The following is a 20,125-nucleotide window of genomic DNA, read 5'->3' on the forward strand; positions in this document are numbered from 1 at the left end:
TAGTTTCCCACCTGTACGTCTGTATGTGTTTTACTACAAAAATAATATATAAAAAACCAATTAGTTAATTGAGTCAATTTTTTTATAATTTAATTCATTGGTTTATGATATATATTATAAAAACACATACAGACAGACAGATGTGAAACTAAGCATCGGAGACCTATGATCATATGGTGAAATATGTTTGTCTTGACCTGAGCAATAACGTGGATTACCTTTGTCCAGAGAGTTACGGGACATCAATTTACGCTATTACTATAGATGGAACGGAATAAACTAAATTTCTCAATTTTCTAAGAATAACTTCAATAGTAAGTAGGTAACTGATTTTATTATGGATATATCAGCCCATTGTTGCGTTGGTCGCTTCGGTTGACCATACTTAGCTGAAACTGTGTAGTGAAATCCACAAGCTCTGTCTGCCAAAGATGACAGTGTCTCGCTGCCGAGATAGATTTTAATATGTGCCTTCTTAAAATTTCAAAGGTTTTTCTCTCCAGCCTCCCTCCTCAATTTAGATTTATTGACATAGTTATAGTTCTTTGCTTGAAGATTATTTTTGACGATGGAAGGATTGTGAAGGAACCAGGATTTTCCGGACATTTGCCATCGTTCAGTGAAACAAGAAATCAGTAACACTACGTTTCGAGATCTGCAATCTGATCTCTTCTTCAGGAAAAGAGCTAACCTAATACACAATTACAAACTAGGTTAAAATAAACAAATCTATTCTATCTATCTATAAGAGTGTTACTGATTTCTTGTTTCACTGAACGATGGCAAATGTCCGGAAAAATCCTGTTTCCTTAGTTACAGTAGTTGTTTTGAATTTTTATTCGATTTTAGCCTTTGAAAATATATTGTCCTTCCTTTATTTGATTGCTTTGTATATGTGTAGTTTTGATATAATTAAAGGTAAGAAAGGCCTAACTTTTTGTATGTTGTAAATTTACAAATAAAGAAACTTCTACTATTCTATTCCTTATGTACATGGATTATCTTGCATCTCATTATTGATATTTGTTTTTGTTATATGCTATTTGTATGTTGTTGTTATATTTATCGCTTTTAGGTGTAGTATGGTATTTATTAACTAGTAATTGGAACGAGAGTGATTTCTTTACCCTATAAATGTTATCTTACCGTTTTATAAGAAAGGTAGGCGTACGCTACGTCAAGTGTCGGGTAACAAGGCTCTCTAAGGTAGCATGCAACATTTTAAGCCTATAGCTCATTTCATTTTTTTATCTATTTTGCTGCCAAATAGATAAAACAGATATCACAGAGACAAGAAAGCCTACTGAGTGATAGGCTTCAATGACGCTCAGCCAAATTCTATGGTTGACCATACACTAACATAGAACTTATTCTCGTCTATGTAGAAATCAAGTTTAATGGAAAATTTACAGTCTGCAGGTGATCTTTTCGAGATATCTTGCCGCGCGATACATTTACATTTTGTTCGTTGAGTCAGGTTTCTTAGCAATGTTAATAATAAAATTTTCGGTGAGCTAGGGAGGGTACTACAACGCATAACTGCGCTAAAACTAGATGTTATCACCTACCTTAAATGTGACTTGAATAATGTGGTGGTAATTAAGGATGATTCTTATATGATTATCTCTATGTGTACGATTTTTGTAATTCTTTTACCGTCATGTTTAAAATTAGCAAATCAAATTTAACATTTTAGTTACCTGTTTACACTTTTCAGTATATAATTGTAATATACCATGCAACTTGTGTATAGTTCTGTATATAGGTACGTGTGTCTGTATGTGAGTGTGCTTGGCGTTAGAAATAATTATGTACAAGGTATGTTCTTTGTTTGAGGATAAAGCCTATACAGGGTGTACATAAAGTCCTGCACGGGTATAATATTTTCTGAACGATAACAGATAAATAAACAAGATTTGGTACATCAATACTACACCTAAAAATCTACTTTTTGAAGGAACTATCAGTTTTCTGTAATATCATGGGGACGTCCCGCAAGGAGTCAGAAGGAAATCTTAAATAGGAGCATAGGTCAATATGGACATCATTTTAAAGGGCTTATCTAGCAGAGTTTAATGCCGCAAACCGCACTCAAAAAGATTGATCCAGTAAAAAATGGCGGCTGTTCAAAGATTTTACTTGGTTACATTTTATTAGTAGCCATAACCCCAGTAAAGCAAAACTGCAACCAAACGAATACTGCAGCTAACTACTACATTATGCTTGTCAGTTGTACAGAAGTGAATTATGACATTAGTTATCCTCAAGGGTTACAAATTTGGTCCTAATATATTGATAACGGGGAAAACCTGATAACAGTAACAATTAGAAATCTCTTATCTTTGGGTCGCAGTTAGGACTTTCCTATTAGCCAGTCTATTCATAGTAGGCTATTCTAGTTTTCTTGTTTTAGTAGTGCTGTCCATCCATTTTATCAGTGCGCTTTAGTACAAAAGAGTTTGTCGTATTGCTTGTAGTTCTTCAACTACACTATGTCGCTTGACGAACGTGAACGTATAGACGATCACACGAGGAAGCATGCCATTTATTTAATGACTACTTTCACGAGAGGCAGCCAATTTCTAGAACAACTGTAGGGAGAACTGTTCAACACTTTATGAAAACAGGAAGTGTTTCCGATCGTCATAGGTCGCTGAGATTTCTAATTGTTACTGTTATCAGGTTTTCCCCGTTATCAATATATTAGGACCAAATTTGTAACCCTTGAGGATAACTAATGTCATAATTCACTTCTGTACAACTGACAAGCATAATGTAGTAGTTAGCTGCAGTATTCGTTTGGTTGCAGTTTTGCTTTACTGGGGTTATGGCTACTAATAAAATGTAACCAAGTAAAATCTTTGAACAGCCGCCATTTTTTACTGGATCAATCTTTTTGAGTGCGGTTTGCGGCATTACACTCTGCTAGATAAGCCCTTTAAAATGATGTCCATATTGACCTATGCTCCTATTTGAGATTTCCTTCTGACTCCTTGTGGGACGTCCCCATGATATTACAGAAAACTGATAGTTCCTTCAAAAAGTAGATTTTTAGGTGTAGTATTGATGTACCAAATCTTGTTTATTTATCTGTTATCGTTTAGAAAATATTATACCCGTGCAGGACTTTATGTACACCCTGTATAATATCCAGAAGCAAGAAAGTGGTAACAATGGTATAAGTTATTCGAAAAGATTTTTAATGTTGGTATGGGAATAACGGAGATGTAACTAATCATTGTTTTTATAACAGAAAAATTAGCGAAAGAAACACCTACGGTACCGGAAAGATATAGTTAAATAACTTATATTATTTTATTCTTATACATTTTTTTAAGTCAGCTACGTTTAAAATATTATAAATTGTAATTACAATTAAATTGTGTATATATAAGCCTGTATAACTAAACGTTGCGGTTGTTGGCGCGGCGGGGTCGTGGCGGCGATAAACGATAAAACTTACTTATTTTAAAATCGTTGAACATTCTTTTATAACTGTCATGTTTAAAATTATTATAAAGTTCAATGGCAATAATATTTATCTTCTTCTATCTTCTTTGTATCTTCTTCAGGTTTGCTGATCAAGCCCAAATTCCCTTTGGTGTAGATTATAGTGTCGATCGATTGCAACGGTTCGGTAGGTTCTGTCGTCAGCAGTTCAGGTTTGTCAAACAATTCCAGAAGTATTGAAAGTAGAGATTCTCTCTGGCTCAAGTTATATGCCTCATCTTCGTCTGGCTCCTCCTGCACATTAAGTGCCTGCCTGACAGCTTCAGTGGCAGTTTCAATCATGGTCTCCAGTGTTTTACAGTGTTGACGAAGCTCATGCAGGTCCACCACATGTTGACACTCCTCTGCATCTCGAGCTTCAAGCAACTGCTTTAATCTTTGACTGATTTCACGCTCTGCATGAAGCGCTTTCTTTGCTGCAATCAGCTTATCCTCTGCCACCTTATTCATCCACTGCACCCTTTCCATTGCCCGTAGTGTGTCTTGTAGCCTCATTTGCATCATTGAGATCTTCTCTATTATCCTATTTTGAATCAAATTCTTTTTTAAAAGGATTTTGTTGTCCTCTCTTTGTATCTCTGCTTCAATTTTGAGATCTCTCTCTTTTTTCTTAAGATCGGCATTTTCTTCATGTAGACTTTTCCAAGATTCCATTAACACGTTGATCTCGTTGTTAACAGCAACATTCTCTCGTATGACTCTCTGTGTTGTGGTGGCAATGCGGATGTCAGTTGTGGTTTGAAAATCCAGCGATAATTGTAGTAATTTATTTTCCATGTCCTTCTTTAGCTCATCTTTTCCAACTATAAATTTTCGCTCCACTTCATATAGTGCAATTTTATGCCTCTTTTCTTGTTCCTCCATTTCTTCTTCCTGCCTTGTAAATTTGTTCATCAGCTCTTCTCTCTCCCTGCGGAACTCCTCCAATGAGTTAAGTTTGCCATTTAGCAGTTTTATTTCAGAGTTGAGCTGTTCATGCATGCTCTTAAAATCATGTTCCATGGATTTGATTTTCTCCTGGAATGCTGTCTTCTCTGCCTCTCTTGTCTGTTGGAGAGCCACCAGCCGTTCCTGCAACTCTGCAATTTCATCAGCCTTTGATTGAAGCGTTCTTCTGAGGTAAGCAATAATATCAGCCCTGTCCTCATCCAACTTCTGAAGGCTCTTCTTGACGTCTTCATTTTCTGATTCTAGTTCTGAACACCGGGATCGTAATCTGGCAAGTTTCTGATTTAAATCAGTAATTTATATTATAATTTATTAAATTATAATCAAATTGTGTACATAGGGGTCTGTAAAATTAAACAGTGCGGCTGTTGGCGCGGCGGGGGTCGTGGCGGGACGGACGGGTTGTTGCTAAGGTTGGATTGGGACGTGTTACTTGCGCTTGACGGCCACGGACAAGTTTATTGTGAGGAGTTTGACTGCCATACTGAACTGACTGAATGTTTCCATAACGGGATAAACAGAAGTCTTAAAATATTTCATCTAAATATACGTAGTTATTATAAACATATCGACCAGGCACTAATATTAATACAAAGTTTGAACATTATTTATGATATCATTGTGTTTACAGAATCGTGGATTGACTCAGACAAGACTCTAACTAATATAGATGGATATGAGGTATTTTGTACGACTGACAACTGGAACAGATGTGATGGTACGGTGGTCTACTTGAGAACAGATCTATGCGGCGGCTCGCGACAAATTAAACTAGGGGAAGCGACTGGACTACAACTTGACTTTGACGTTGACGGCCGACATTTTGACATATCTGTACCTCAGAACCAGACTAGCGCAACTCACATGTCACTAATTTTACAGGAGAGCACAAAACTTGTAAGAAACATATGTTTCTTTACTGTAAACAATTCTATGGCTTGGACTTTTTTTATGAATTATTATGTTTTTTATGTTTTTAGAGGTGAATTATTCATGACTTTGGTTTAATAATTTTTTTGAAATTTTTTAATAGCTTGGTAAGGGACTTACGCTGTTATGGTTCAAAATAAAAAACACATATATTTAAGATACGCTTTTATTTTTATATACATCTAAATTAATAATACTTATTTATTAATGTGTTTACATAAGTAAGGTTAAGTCAAAAATTTAAAACATGAAATTCATTGGTAGATGATAAATATTTTTTTAAAATAACTCAACTGACGTTGAATCTTCATCTGGAAAGTCTCCCGCATCCTCTCCATGGGGCAGGAGTTGAAAGTAAGCTTTATACTCATTAGGTACCCATTGTAAAATTGTCATGAGATCTCTGTATTTCTGTGAAGCTGATTGGCTTTTTGCTCTGTCTTAGCTGAGGGATGGTTGTAGGCATTGTAACTTCTTGATTTCTCAGAGATCGTCTGGTTAGGTCAACTTCTTTGAACGTGTCATTTTTAAAATTAGTTTTGTAAAAAAGAACACCCACTTTGTCAGATCTAAGTTGCAACCACACAGTTGCAGATATCAAAAAGGGTTCACCATCAGTGTTTTTCTTTCTTGCTACGAAAGCAGATTTTCTGCCTTTCACAATGGCCATGAAAATCTAGAAAATCTTCTAAATTCATTCTCTTAACTTCAAAGGGGTCTTTCTTCTTACAGGAAGCAATAAAATTTTGCCCAATCATTACATGTATATATTGTGTTGCCAGAAATATGTTTCTTTGGCTCTTTCAATTATACTGTGTTGGCCATCTACTTCCATATGTGTGTGACCTGGAAGCAAAAATTTGTGATTTATCTCTCTCAAGTTTGGACTAGTTTTCAATAACCATATATACATTAAAATCATGTTCATGTTACGGTTTTGTCCGCTACAGTTGTCTGTCCAGACGGTTAATTTCTCAATTCGCTTTCAATAATATCTCTACTTGCCCAAGCATAAAAACAAGAGGCCATTTCACTTCCACCTCTACCCCCTGTTACTTCATCCCATAGCATGCACCAGGTCTTATTGTTTGCAGGATCCATGAATCGTGTAATTTAGTGTCCAAAGTTTCCTTAGGTAAAAGCTTTGTGAATTTGTAAGATTAGGTGTAGGGAGACATTTTTGAAGGTCAGCCATTAACTACTTTGCTTTTGTGATCTTCTTTTCCATGAAGTTTGTCTTCCCTTTTTCAAACGATATCTGGACGCAGCCTCATCTAAATGCTCTTGGTGTCTCCTGCTAATTCTCTTTCCAATTCTTCTGAATTTTGTTTATTCTTCAATCTACATTCAAATTCATCACACACATCGCATGTGTCATTGTCTGGTAACTTGAATGCCATGTTAAAGTCCTCATTAAACACTTTGCTAAACAACCACTTCTTTGCAGGATTAACTTGTTTTTTCTCTACACTCTTCAACATACAGTCCATACATTTTGTTAATGTTGAGGTGATTGCCCAAATATTTCCTGCTTGTACGTTCTCTGCTGTAATGGCTTTGATACGCTGGATATTTTGAAATATGAGATTTAATTCCATCTATTATTTCATTCTTAATTTTTTGTTCCAGGTACATGTTTACCTCTTTGGTCAGGCTCAACCATTCCTGTCTTGCTTGTTTTCTGTTGTGATATTCGCATAAACATCTTCAGAGATAGCCAGAGTGTTTAGGAAAAATGTTTTGCAGACTATTTCTTCACAACTATTTATTTGAAAACTTAAATTTATTACTTTGAGCCCGGTTTCCCTTTGAGCCATCTTTCTTCCTGGACCTAGCGACAGGCTTGCTGCTTATACAGGAAACAACAAACTGACGTTTAGAAAATCCCAGTCTCTGTCTTCTCTCCAAAAATCTGAAAATATACCTTCTCTCTGATCTTTGGTAAAGCGCTGATAGCACTTGAGACGGCAAGTAGATTTGCAAGGAGATTTCAGAGATCTTGCTTTAATCTCTGCTCCCTTAGCACTAAGATAGTTTTTTTCCACTAACTCCTTAGCTGTTTCCTCACACATTTTTTCCATTTTGTTTTCATTCCTCACCCTCTTCTTTCCTTTTTTTACATTAGGATTGGTTTTGTTTGCTTCTTCCTCCGTGTCCGAATCAGTGTAAGGAACCAGTAGAATTTTGTCTTGAGCTATCTTTTGGCTCCTCCTCACATAAGAAGTACTGTCACTTGAAACCTTTGAAGCAACTCTAGGAATACTCACTATAGACTCATCAGTAGATAGTTCTGACTCTGAGTTGAAACGAGGACAGTATGTGCTATCAATATCAGTGTCATCTACGTTAGATGACAAAACAGAAGTTCCTGGTGATGGGATATCTGCATTACCAGAGACAGCCAATTCTTGAAGACTATCCTCTTCTTCAGCAACTAGGCCTGAAAAATATGAATTGTGAATTATCGGTTATAAATGTGGTATTATAAATTTTAAAACTTGATTAACACAACCGCTGAAGATCATAATTAAAGTATATATAATTAGAAGTGTTTTTAAGCATCACATTTTTAGGTCCAGTATGAACTAATGTATGAAAGCCTTGGTAGAATCATTTGTAAATTAGTATGACAAAACATTTGTTTTATTGAAATTTTATTCACATTTTGTACAACATAAAAATTTGTCTCTACAAAAAGAAGGCCGAATGTCAAACTTGAGATTAAAATTGCAATATCAAGCATGGTAAACTACATATTTTTAGCAGTTTGCAATCATCAAAGCAGCTTTAAAAAATATGAATTAGTTTGTATATGGCACCAAAAATTAAGATAAATATATTACGTATGAATGTACTTGTAACACACTTAATCTGTAAGAACGAAAAACACTCACTTCATGGGTAAGCTTAAGTATACAAATAGCTATTATTTGTGTAGTATGACAAAAAACAAGTCTACTATAATTTACAAAACTTTCCCATCATGGTGAATGGTTTTATAGGGCTGCAATAATAATAAATGACCATCAGTCGATTAACAGTATATCGACTATTCATATAATCGTAGTATCGATATTCGTGATTATCTACCACAACCAAAATATCCTACCGGTAATTACATCATAGTTATTTCAATTCACAGTCTAATTCAGCTGTAATATCTAAAATAATAACAGATGACAATGTTATTAATTTTAAATATTTATAATTCGAATGTTTTATGTACTCAATAGTTTTCGATATTGACTATCGATATACTGGTATTCGACGGGTGGTCGCTTATTATACTGCAGTCTTTTATAGTAGTGAGTTTAAAACATTCTTGATGAACACTTACCTTGCGATGAAAAGGAGATATCATATGACTGAAAAATCCTGGTTGGTAATACCATCATTCCAAACAATATTTTCATCAGTAGCGAATTCTTTATTACTTTCTGATTCGACTTCCATTATATATTCATTTTCATTGTTGAGAAGAACAAACGGATCAACTGCCTGCAAAATATAAATTTATTGTATTTTTACGACCTTCAGTGAAAATAGGCCTAATAGTAATAATTATTGTTGTGGTATGCTTATAATTTAATTTTGTACGGATAGGCCTCAGCCACTTGAAAGTATCTCACACCAGTATTGTAAACAGATTTATCAATCTATACCAATTTGATTACCAATAAGTGTTTTAAACCCTATAAGTGGTAGGGGATGAAGTTGCTGGAGAGTTTTTAACAAGTTTTTGGGACCCAGAGGTTTAACAAAAGAATAATACCAGTTGTTAGAAAAAAATGAGGGCTAAGAGTTATAACAGTAAAAAAATTGGTTTGCAACACAAGTAATTGTATAAGTAATATTTTTAACCAGGCTTACCTGTAATGATGTCAATGAGGGTGCAGGATTTTGTGTCCATCGAAGACAAGCTTAAGACGTTTGTTTCATTGTTTTCTTTAGTAGTTTGTTCTGGTAATAATAGTAATTGCTGAGAATTATTTACATTGTCCTCCAAAGCTAATTGTAAAATAAGTTTCGCTCTGCTGCCATGTTGATGAAACTATAAGTTTAGGTTAGGGCATCAATTCATGTAAATTTCACATTCGACCAATCAGCTGAGAGACATGCACAACTACTCTAGAAAATAAAACAGCTGTTTGTATCAACCATTCTAGCAACAATAAAGTGAGCCAGAGTAGCGTAACTCCCCAGCTGGAGTTACGCTCTGTACTTTTTAAATTTTTGTGAGGACCATAACATATTAAGTGACCTTACGCTGTTCTGGTTCTTACATCCCTTTGGAATTAAGCTATTTCAAACACTCCTATTTCACTGCTAGGTTTTTTTTTAAGGAGTTACATTGTTATGGCTTTATAAAGCAGAAAAAAAATATATACAGAATGCTCAAAACCAGAATATCGAAAAATTTGGAGTTACGCTAGTGTGGTTCTGACGTACAGATATTAGCTATCTACCGCAGCCCTGCGATGGACTGCCAATTATTCTTATCTGATCTAGAACTTTACTACTCGAAACTGGCAAACAATACTTCCTACATATTCACTGGTGATATAAACATTGATATCTTAGATAGTACAATAAACGACGCTCAACAAGACAGTTATCTAAATATAATGTACAAAGCTGGACTAATTAACTGTATAAACAAACCAACACGGGTTACTGCTCATTCTTTGACGTGTATTGACCATATCTTCTTAAAACATGATAACTATGACTTTATTACTTCAGGTATTTTAAAAACAGGAATTACCGACCACTATGCTGTCACTGTTATGATACGTCTTCCAATTACTTCTCCTCGCGGTTTGGACACAAACAACACGTACTTGGACATGAAGGTATTGAATGGACTGGTAGCGGCTCAGACGTGGGACCATGTCCTCGGCTTACAAGAAGTAAATGCTAGCTGTAACGCTTTCCTAAACACGTTTGACAAGCTCAGAGCAAATTCGTTACGAACAAAATATCTATCTACAAGAAATAAAAAACTGAAACCTTGGATTTCATATAATTTAATTCATGCTGTTAGAAAACGTGATAAATTAAGTAAAATATTAAAAAGACAACCATTTAATGAACGATTACGAAACTACTACTTGATTTTTAGGAACAACTTAAGCAATGAAATAAAAAGAGCAAAGACGGCTTATTTCAAAGAAAAATTATTAAATTCAGCGGGAAACGCGAAAATGTTTTGGAGAACTGTTAACGAGTTCATTTCTGTCAGGAAAAAGAGAGAGGAGTTTCCTGTGCGCCATTTTACTCAAAACAGTGACAATCCTGGTGGAAGTACAAAGGAAGTGGCTAACTCTTTTAATTTGTTTTTTTCGCAAGTGGGAAGGAAGTTGGCCATGGAAGTGCCGGCATCAACTGGTCCCCTGCTGGTGGATGATACAGTGCATAGGGTACGGGGGCATGAGTTTCGCTTGCGCCCCGTCTCGGACAGCCGGGTGGAGGAGTGTGTCAGGGGAATGCGAGGTGGATCGGCTCCCGGTATGGACGGCCTCCCCGTAGCCCTGCTCAAGCAACAAATTAGTAAGCTGGCGTCCCCTCTAAAACATATAATAAATCTCAGTATATCTTCAGGTGTTTATCCAGAATTATTTAAATCTGCAAAAGTAATCCCAATTTACAAAAACAATAGTAAATCAGACATGCACAATTATAGGCCAATATCATTGCTAAGTGTGCTAAGTAAAGTACTAGAGAAGTGTGTAAAATCTCAATTACAGAAATACCTCGAAGATAATAATATTCTGTCAGAGTCCCAATACGGATTTCGCAAAAACAAAAATACTTCAGACTCCCTATTCGCAATTAATAAATGTATAGCAGATGCCTTAAATAACAATAATAAAGTGTTACTTCTTTACATTGATCTGGGAAAAGCTTTTGATAGTATATACAGAAACCTGCTTTTTCGCAAATTAGAATGTGTTGGAGTTCGCGGATTAGAGCTGAACTGGTTCAGAAGCTATTTGAGCGGACGTACGCAAACAGTCTCTATAAACAATCATTTAAGTGACACAATGAGTGTTGATTACGGTGTAGTCCAAGGTAGCACTCTTGGTCCACTTCTATTCTTAATTTACATAAATAATATTGTTAAACTCGAGATTACTGGTAGGATATTTCTGTTTGCAGATGATACTGCAATATTGTTTGAGCGGAGATCCTGGGAGGAGGTCTACCGTGTTGCTGCGGGAGAATTGGCGTTAGTAAAACGGTGGTTTGATGAAAATATTCTAACCATGAATGTTTCAAAAACTAAATGTATGCCGATCTCATTGCGCAGCGCGGGCGAGCCGCCTGTGGACATGGGATTGGTACTCCACTCTTGCGGTGACACGAACAGTGGCACCTGTGATTGTCGGGTATTACAGAGGGTGAACCAGTACAAGTACCTGGGAGTCATCATGGATTCAAAATTAAAATGGGAACCACACATCCACATGTTAAAATCTAAACTAAGGAAAATGATTTACGTTTTCCATCAATTAACTGAAATATTAAATCCCAATGAAATTAAAACTATTTATTACGCCTATGCACAATCAATTTTACAATATGGTATTATAGTATGGGGAGGGGCTTACAGGTCTATTTTATATCCGTTAATGACTGTTCAAAATTTAGTTATTAAGGCAGCGTTCAAAAAACACAACAGATACCCGACTATCTTGCTTTATACAGAGACACAATTGTTATCAATTCGGCAGCTATATATTAAAAGCTTACTGGTCTTCGCGAGGAGCCACAGGCAGGAGATCGTCACCCCTGTCACACATAGATATTTTACAAGGAATGCTGTTAGCGTGGGCCTGCAGGTTCCCCGAGTAGTAAAATCGTATAATTACACCAATCCTTATTACATTGCAAATTTCCTACTCAGAAATATTCCGCAACACATAAGGGACCTGCAGGTCCCGCTGTCCGCATACAGAAATCTTGTCTCTAACTGGCTGTTGGAGGTCGGCGCTGAACACGCTGAGTCGCTGCTCTCATCTATATACTAGACTAAAATATATGATCACGTTTATTTACTGGACTAACTTACTTTACTACACGCAACAAACTGTTTTTCACTATTGTTACGATGGCCGTCTTGCGCCGTTTCGCCTCTCCGATGGATTTGAACACCTCTAATATTCCAAATTTAACCTAAGTATCGTTAGTAATTAATTTTGTTCCATTTTAATTATTTGCACTATAGCAAATAACATACCTTATTTTTATATGATCTTTTATATCAAATAATTAGACTATTGGGTATTGTGGCATAATTAATGTTGTCTGTGGCCTACAAATTACACAGATTATTTTAGATTTCATACATAATAATTGTTTTGAAAATAGATGTAAAATAATTTATTGTTATTAAGGATAACTATTATGATACCGCTGTGCATAGCAACTAGAAACTGACTCGTCACCACGCACAAGCCTCTATGGCCCATGTGGGACTAATTTCATTTATATTATGTGTACTGTGCTTGTTTGCAAATTTTGAAATAAAATTGATTTTGATTTGATTTGATTTGATTTGACTTTCACTCTACTATATTTTTTTCTTTTTTCAGTACGAGTAATGTGCATCAGATACGAGTGTAATCAGCTTGTTTTGAAATTTATTTATTCTGCTGTTTTCTCGCTGCCATTGTGGTTTAAGCATAACACCAATCCAAAAATATTTACTAACGTTTAGCCAATAGTGACATGCACAAGTATACCACGTTGTTTCAAGGTCAAGAAAAACATATTTCACTAAATGAACATGGGTCTCTGATGCTTAGTTTCCCATCTGTCTGTCTGTATGGTTGTTTGATTAAAAAATTAATATATGAAAAACCAACAAATTATACAGGGTGATTCATGAAGTTCTCCCCCCACTTCTACAGCACATTGTACTAGTAAAAATAATGAAAAAAACGTTATATAAACATAGGTCCGAAAACGCTTCGTTAGCGAGTTACAGCTAGCGATAGATTTCGCCTGAATTCCTGGGTAAAGAGTAAAATAAAGCCATACTGAACTTTTGGAAAGGTTAATTAAGTAAGAAATATCGTGGATTCTTATGTATCTTTACCTGATAAAGCTAATAAAATAGGTTTCAGAACTGTACCTGTAGTAGTTTTTGAGGGATTCAGGGTTAAATGCAAAAAAATGGGGCACGAAACAATGTTTTTTTAAGTTTGATGTACAATAACTTTGTTAAATTGATAATAAATACATAAAACCAACAAACATTAATTGTAGAGAATTTAATTCTGAGAAAATTGATATAATCAAAGTCTAAAATAAAACAGAAATAAGTACCAACAAATCGATTTTATTCAGTATAATACATTACTAGTTTTAAGCAAAATTAGTCAGGTTGGGCCAACCGTACGCACCTTTTTATAATAGACGTTCGAAAATGAGGCCATCATTATCAATACATTTTGCAGCACGTTTGTGTATCGCTTTTGTTGCGTTTCTTAATTTTTCAGGACTTCCCTGTATCTGCACAGCCGAATCCATAATACGGGCAATTAATTCATCACGAGAATTCACTTTTGTCTTGTATACAATGTCTTTCATCCATCCCCAGATGCAATAATCCAATGGAGATAGATCTGGTGATCTTGGTGGCCAAGGGTGAGGCCCTCCACGACCAATCCAGTGTCCAGGAAATTGATGATTTAAGTAAGCAGAAACGGCACGTGAAAAGTGGGGAGGTGCTCCGTCATGCTGGAAGTACAAATTTTGTCTGAGATGTAAAGGAACATTCTCTAACAGCTGCGGCAACTCTTCTTGAAGGAAATGCAAATAGAACTCAGCATTTAGGCGTCCAGGTAATATGAAAGGTCCAATCAGCCGATTGTGCAAAAGGCCACACCAGACATTGACGCTAAATCGGTGTTGAAAGTTCTGTTCCACTACCTCATGTGGATTTTCTTCTGCCCATGAGTGTTCATTGTGCAAGTTATTGACACCATCCCGAGTGAATTGTGCCTCATCCGTAAAAAAAATACGCTTATAGAGTTGATTATTAATATTCAAAAAGTTGCAAAACTCCAAGCGAAGCGGACCATCCCCTAGCTGTAGATGTTGAACCTTTTGTTTATGAAAAGGATAAAATTTGTTTCGATTAAGTGACCTCCACACCGTTGACTGTGAAACTCCTATCCGCCTAGAAATACGTCGTGTACTTACACCTGGACTGCGATGAACAGAATTAATAACAATATCATCATCAAGTTGGACAGCTCGTTCATAATTGGTTCTAGTACTTGGTAGTGATCCTGTTTCCCGAAGAGTACGAAAAGTTCCTGAAATTGTTTTGGTATCTGGAATCCTCCTATTAGGGTAACGTAGTTCATATTCTTCTACAGCAGCTCTAGCATTACCATTACAGTAACCCAAAATAAAACCATATCAGCGTATTCCTCTGATGTAAATAAGTAAGGCATTTTTTCGCTGAATAAACAATCGAATTATAACTCACAGAAAAATTGCATTTAATAACACGATTCACAGAACCCGATCTCCTGCTGTAGCTTGCAAAACACCACTAATACACAGTTCTAACGTAACAGTACAGAATACCATTGTTGATCAGCTGTTATTCGTGCGTTACCAACTTAGAAATTAATAAAACAAAAAACTGCATTTCGATGATTAGTAAACAATAATGGGAAAATGTTTGCTTCATTTATTTTCGAACATTTGATGTAAATTTTTATATAAAAAAAAAAATACAACTTAATAAAACATGATATTTTTATTTACAAACAAATTTATTGAACAGTTAATCTTGTTTTCTCAATTTATCTCATCATTAAGGAACAAACATTTTGTTTTTGTTTTATTTTAACTAAATACCGTACGGTATTTCTTTACAGCTAGTAATGTATTATACTGAATAAGATCGATTTTTGGTACTTATTTCTGTTTTATTTTAGACTTTGATTATATCAATTTTCTCAGAATTAAATTCTCTACAATTAATGTTTGTTGATTTTATGTATTTATTACCAATTTAACAAAGTTATTGTACATCAAACTTAAAAAAAACATTGTTTCGTGCCCCAATTTTTTGCATTTAACCCTGAATCCCTCAAAAACTACTACAGGTACAGTTCTGAAACCTATTTTATTAGCTTTATCAGGTAAAAATACATAAGAATCCACGATATTTCTTACTTAATTAACCTTTCCAAAAGTTCAGTATGGCTTTATTTTATCTTTACCCAGGAATTCAGGCGAAATCTTTCGCTAGCTGTAACTCGCTAACGAAGCGTTTTCGGACCTATGTTTATATAACATTTTTTCATTATTTTTACTAGTACAATGTGCTGTAGAAGTGGGGGGAGAACTTCATGAATCACCCTGTATTTTATCAAATTTGGCTCAAATGTTTATGATAACAAGAACAGTTACTGAAACAATATAATTAAATTATCTTTAGTATTTTTAAAATAGAGGCCATAAGAACTTTTAAAACTTAGAATATCTTAAAAACCAGCATTTTTCTCCAAGAACTACAAGAATAACCGGTTTTAGAGGACATTGTCACAAATCTAATTATACTATAATTATTTAAATCAAACAATAAATAACTGATTTATAGCAGATTTACTGTGACAAGACATGGCCCACATTGAGAGCTGCCGTTTATTCAGTGTATTGTTGGCTATTCATTGCGAACCTCAATATCCTGTGGAGTGACATGCACTAGCATCGGAATCATCGTTGCTAATATATAAATCAAGCTTGATGCAAAAATACAAGCCTTTTCAAGGTCAGTTTGTTTTCGATATATTTTGTAGACAGACAGACAGAAAGACATACAGAAATTACATTTTTCCAGTCCCACGAATGATAAGCTTCGCCACCGCTCATTCAATCTTAAGTGTATGTACATTTTATGTGTAAAGATATTTTAATGTATAGCTTATTTTAAATTGTTATAATAATTAATTGTAGTATACACAATATTTTAGTACCACATAGTCTATATTAAAACGCATTATCACAAAATTATTAAGACAATAAATTATTTTTAAAATATTGTTTTTAAGAAATTATTCGCCCTCAAACGGTTTAGGAGGTATTCATTAAAATGTAAACAATAAAGCGACAGCTACATGTATGAATCGTTTTTTTTATTATTTTTTTATGTTAAAATATAATTTGACATTTCAGCTTTCTGCCATTCAAGGAGTGCCATCCTATTTATTAATAATGAGAGGTACCGACCGATTATTTTGCCTGGGGCCTTACAGGCAATTAAATTTGATGATAGCCTATAGCACAAACACAGAATACTAGTATAAGAAAAGAGGCTAGTTTTAACTCTGATACAATGATAAAAATGCCTCAATAATAGTAAAAATTTGCAATGGTATTATTGAAATGAATATGGTCATAGGAAACCTCCAGTTTACAATGATTGTATTGATATCAACGTAGTTTCCTTCCGAAATAAATACACGGTTATTTTTTTAGCGCTTTAATATGTGAAGCAATTTGAAGTACATCTTGTTTGCTGCTGCTTTTTCACTGTCGTGCCATTCACCATAGTCTTCTCGCCCCACTGTTCCGAGAGTAGGACCGCATCGACTTGTGAGGGTGACAGCGGTATGTCGGCGACAACATACTGCAGTGATTGACATCGTATGTCAGTGGAGTTCTTCAGACATTGCGTCAGTGCTGACTCACATTCAACCTTCCACTGTTTCATACGTGGCAGTCATCTTTAAACATCAAAATTAATGTAAAATAATACTTTTAATGTTAATTTGAACAATGCTAATGTTTGATGGCTCATAAAAGAGTTCACAACCCCCTTATCATTAAAAAAATATACGCCATAGATTAAAAAAATCTAACCTCTCGTTTCAATTTTATATCCAGATAAACATTTTATAAATACTTAAAGTAACTTAATCTAAAATAAATCTTAACACTCATTTATACAATACATACAAAATTTTCAAATCATTGCTGTGTGAGCAGTATTTGTTCAACCTCATTTTCAAGTGACCATTTCTAACTTCACAAGGAGTATTTTCCTATTAAGTGAAGTTTTTATTTTCTGGAGATATATTAAAAATTCTAGGTGCTTTACAGTTTTGTGAACAACTGAATTGTTTGGCCTAGGAACTGTATAGAGATTGATATTCATAAGTCGAAGCCTGCAAGTATTTTCGGTCTGGGAAAAATTCACTTTTATAATAAAACTATTTCAGAACTTTGAATAACAAGATATACTTTAAAAGAGATTTTTTGTGTGATAAGAGTAGGTCTGAGGGCTCCAAATTACTTAAAATATCAATCTTACAACATCTTTTCTTTGAAAATATATAATAAATTTACTACGAATCATTAAATTGTTATGTTGAGGTTAAATACTATAAACCCCAAAGGAAATTTTTAAAAATCGCTAAAAACTATCGTTTTATAAAACGGTACCTAATGAATGTATAGTAATATTCTTGTATTTAAATCCCAACAGTTTTTTATTGAGAGAATAGTAACTGAGAAGCAGTGCTATAACCTCAGACACGAAATCTTATAACGGCTTGTCTACACAAATATCTCAGAACGTACATATTACTCACCCAATTGCTTAGAGAACTGTGAGATAGTCATGGACTCCAGGTGATTCTAAAAATAAAATCAATTTGTTTTATAGTTTAAATCTCTAGGAAATATTTAGTTATTCATATTTTACTCAAACAAAAATGCTGTAAACTGTGTACATGACAATCGTGAACGTATTTTGAATGGTAAAGTTTGTACAATCAAAATGTTTAAGTATTATGAAATACGACTTACCTGGTGAGGCATTGGTTGCTGTTGGTCACTTTTGGTGATGAGTGAAGCGAGGGGGGGATAACTGTGTGTATGTGCCTAGGTGTTTGATGTGAATGTTGGGTGGACCGTTGTACGATTGGTATGTATAGTGAGACTTGTGTGTGTCTGGCCGCATGTTACACCATGTACGTCTGTATGCAGTGACGATGCTGGCTCAATTTCAGTCGGTATCGTACTCGCCTCCATGTTCCGAATTACCGGAGTCACCCATTCGGAGCCATGGAGGCGCCGTACTCTACGCTAACCCTGTGAATTTGGTCGCGAAGCTCGCTCCAATCAAACTCACAAGCCCGGTACTGTGTGCAGCAGCAACATCGAGTTCCGACACCACGATTTACAATTTCGACAGAGATTTGGCCTTCCATATCCATAGGCCGGAGCCGAACCTCTGTTTCAGAATCCCGCCTTGCGTAATAGAATTCTCAGGGTAGCGTCCCTAGCGTTGTGCACACTTCCACCAACGACCGGGAAGATTCTCTCTAAGGGGGGGGGGGGAGGCACCAGACTCCACCTGTTTGTTTCTTAGTCGTGTGTAATTACTTCGTCAATTTCTAATTGCGATCTAAATGCAACTGGGGTCTGGGGCCTTCAAACATCTTCAGGTTCGGACCAAATTGGGTGTGAACTTCTACGCCGCGCCGCCAAATTCTGCTCAGTCTGTGCACGCGGATCAAAAAGGATTTAAGTTTAGAGCAGGATGATCATGGTGGTGGATGCGAGTGATTCTTGCTTGGATGATGAGTAGACAAAATGCAGTCCTGAATAGAACCAAGCTGGAACAGTATTTTCATTATCAAAGGTGTACTAAAAGTGATTAAATATTTCCATAGATACAGTTTACAATATGTCTATCACATAATAATTACATAGTATACAGAACTTTTTGTTTCCATAGAAATAATTCAATTTTACTGATTATCAAAACTGCATATTTATTTACATAATGTATAATAATTTTTACGAATTCGTATTTTTAGGTTTCCTAATTTCCATATAAATAGTATGCTAAGCATGAGTAATAGAAGGCAATCGCTTTCCTTGAAGCGCATATCAAAATCTTGTAGTTAGTCGGTGTTCAGTAGTTTGGTCAGTGTCACAAAAGCCATTGTGAATAGTAGCTGATTATTCTTGGTATTCTATGCCCAAGGGTTTATGCGCTCCATATTTATCTAAATCATAAACTTATTGGTAAAAATCATACGGAAACAATTACGAGATCGAATGCCTTTATATATTCCTACCTAATACCACAAACCCCTGTTTTTGTTTTTTCACGCCAATTCAAAAGTACCCAGATTATGCTCGGATTATTAAGTTGTACATCTGGAACGTCTAATCGCAGCCCGCCACTGGTCAGTGCTAATTTGATAAAATTTTGTACTTATCGATCTGTGTTGTTATACTGATCACCTGAATCCAAGCTAATTTAGTGATATAAAAGTAAAGTTTTGAATTTTTTTAAATAAACATTTTTTAAATATTCCATACATCATATTAAATGTATTAGGTTTACAGCTGCCTTCACTAATTCTGTGTTGAACGAATGCTTATTACAGACGGTATCGAGTAATGTCACCGTGATCCCCAAGGCAGAAAACAAGGACCGATCGCCACAATGACAAGTAACTTATACAGTAAATCAAATAAAGTCTGTGCTTTCTAATAATGTAATGTTTTGGGTTCCCGGTAAGAAAAACACTTTCAAAAAGTAGTGGCCGCTGGATAATATGAAAGTAACCCAAAAACCGTGTGCGGGTTTAGGGTTCTCATTAATTTTTTTTCATAAAGTGAAGTTTTGATTTAATAAGGTTCTAACTTAAAACTATTTTAAATACCTGTTTTGCAAACGTTAGCTGATAAC

General features: G+C 35.2%; 1 protein-coding gene and 1 long non-coding RNA gene across 6 annotated transcripts in view; one reads left to right on the forward strand and one right to left on the reverse strand.

Moving 5' to 3' along the window:
* The window catches only part of LOC124367412 (amyloid protein-binding protein 2), a 257,150-nt gene that overhangs the window by 58,943 nt on the left and 178,082 nt on the right, over positions 1–20,125 (forward strand). The gene's annotated exons all lie outside the window — the stretch shown is intronic.
* Positions 16,886–18,821, reverse strand: LOC124367418. The gene is made up of 3 exons (XR_006922891.1): positions 18,226–18,821; positions 18,009–18,054; positions 16,886–17,141 (listed from the first exon to the last, which is right to left on the reverse strand). It is a non-coding gene; the product is annotated as an uncharacterized LOC124367418 (long non-coding RNA).

The sequence above is a fragment of the Homalodisca vitripennis genome, chromosome 8 (assembly GCF_021130785.1).
Source record: "Homalodisca vitripennis isolate AUS2020 chromosome 8, UT_GWSS_2.1, whole genome shotgun sequence".
NCBI lineage: Eukaryota > Metazoa > Arthropoda > Insecta > Hemiptera > Cicadellidae > Homalodisca > Homalodisca vitripennis.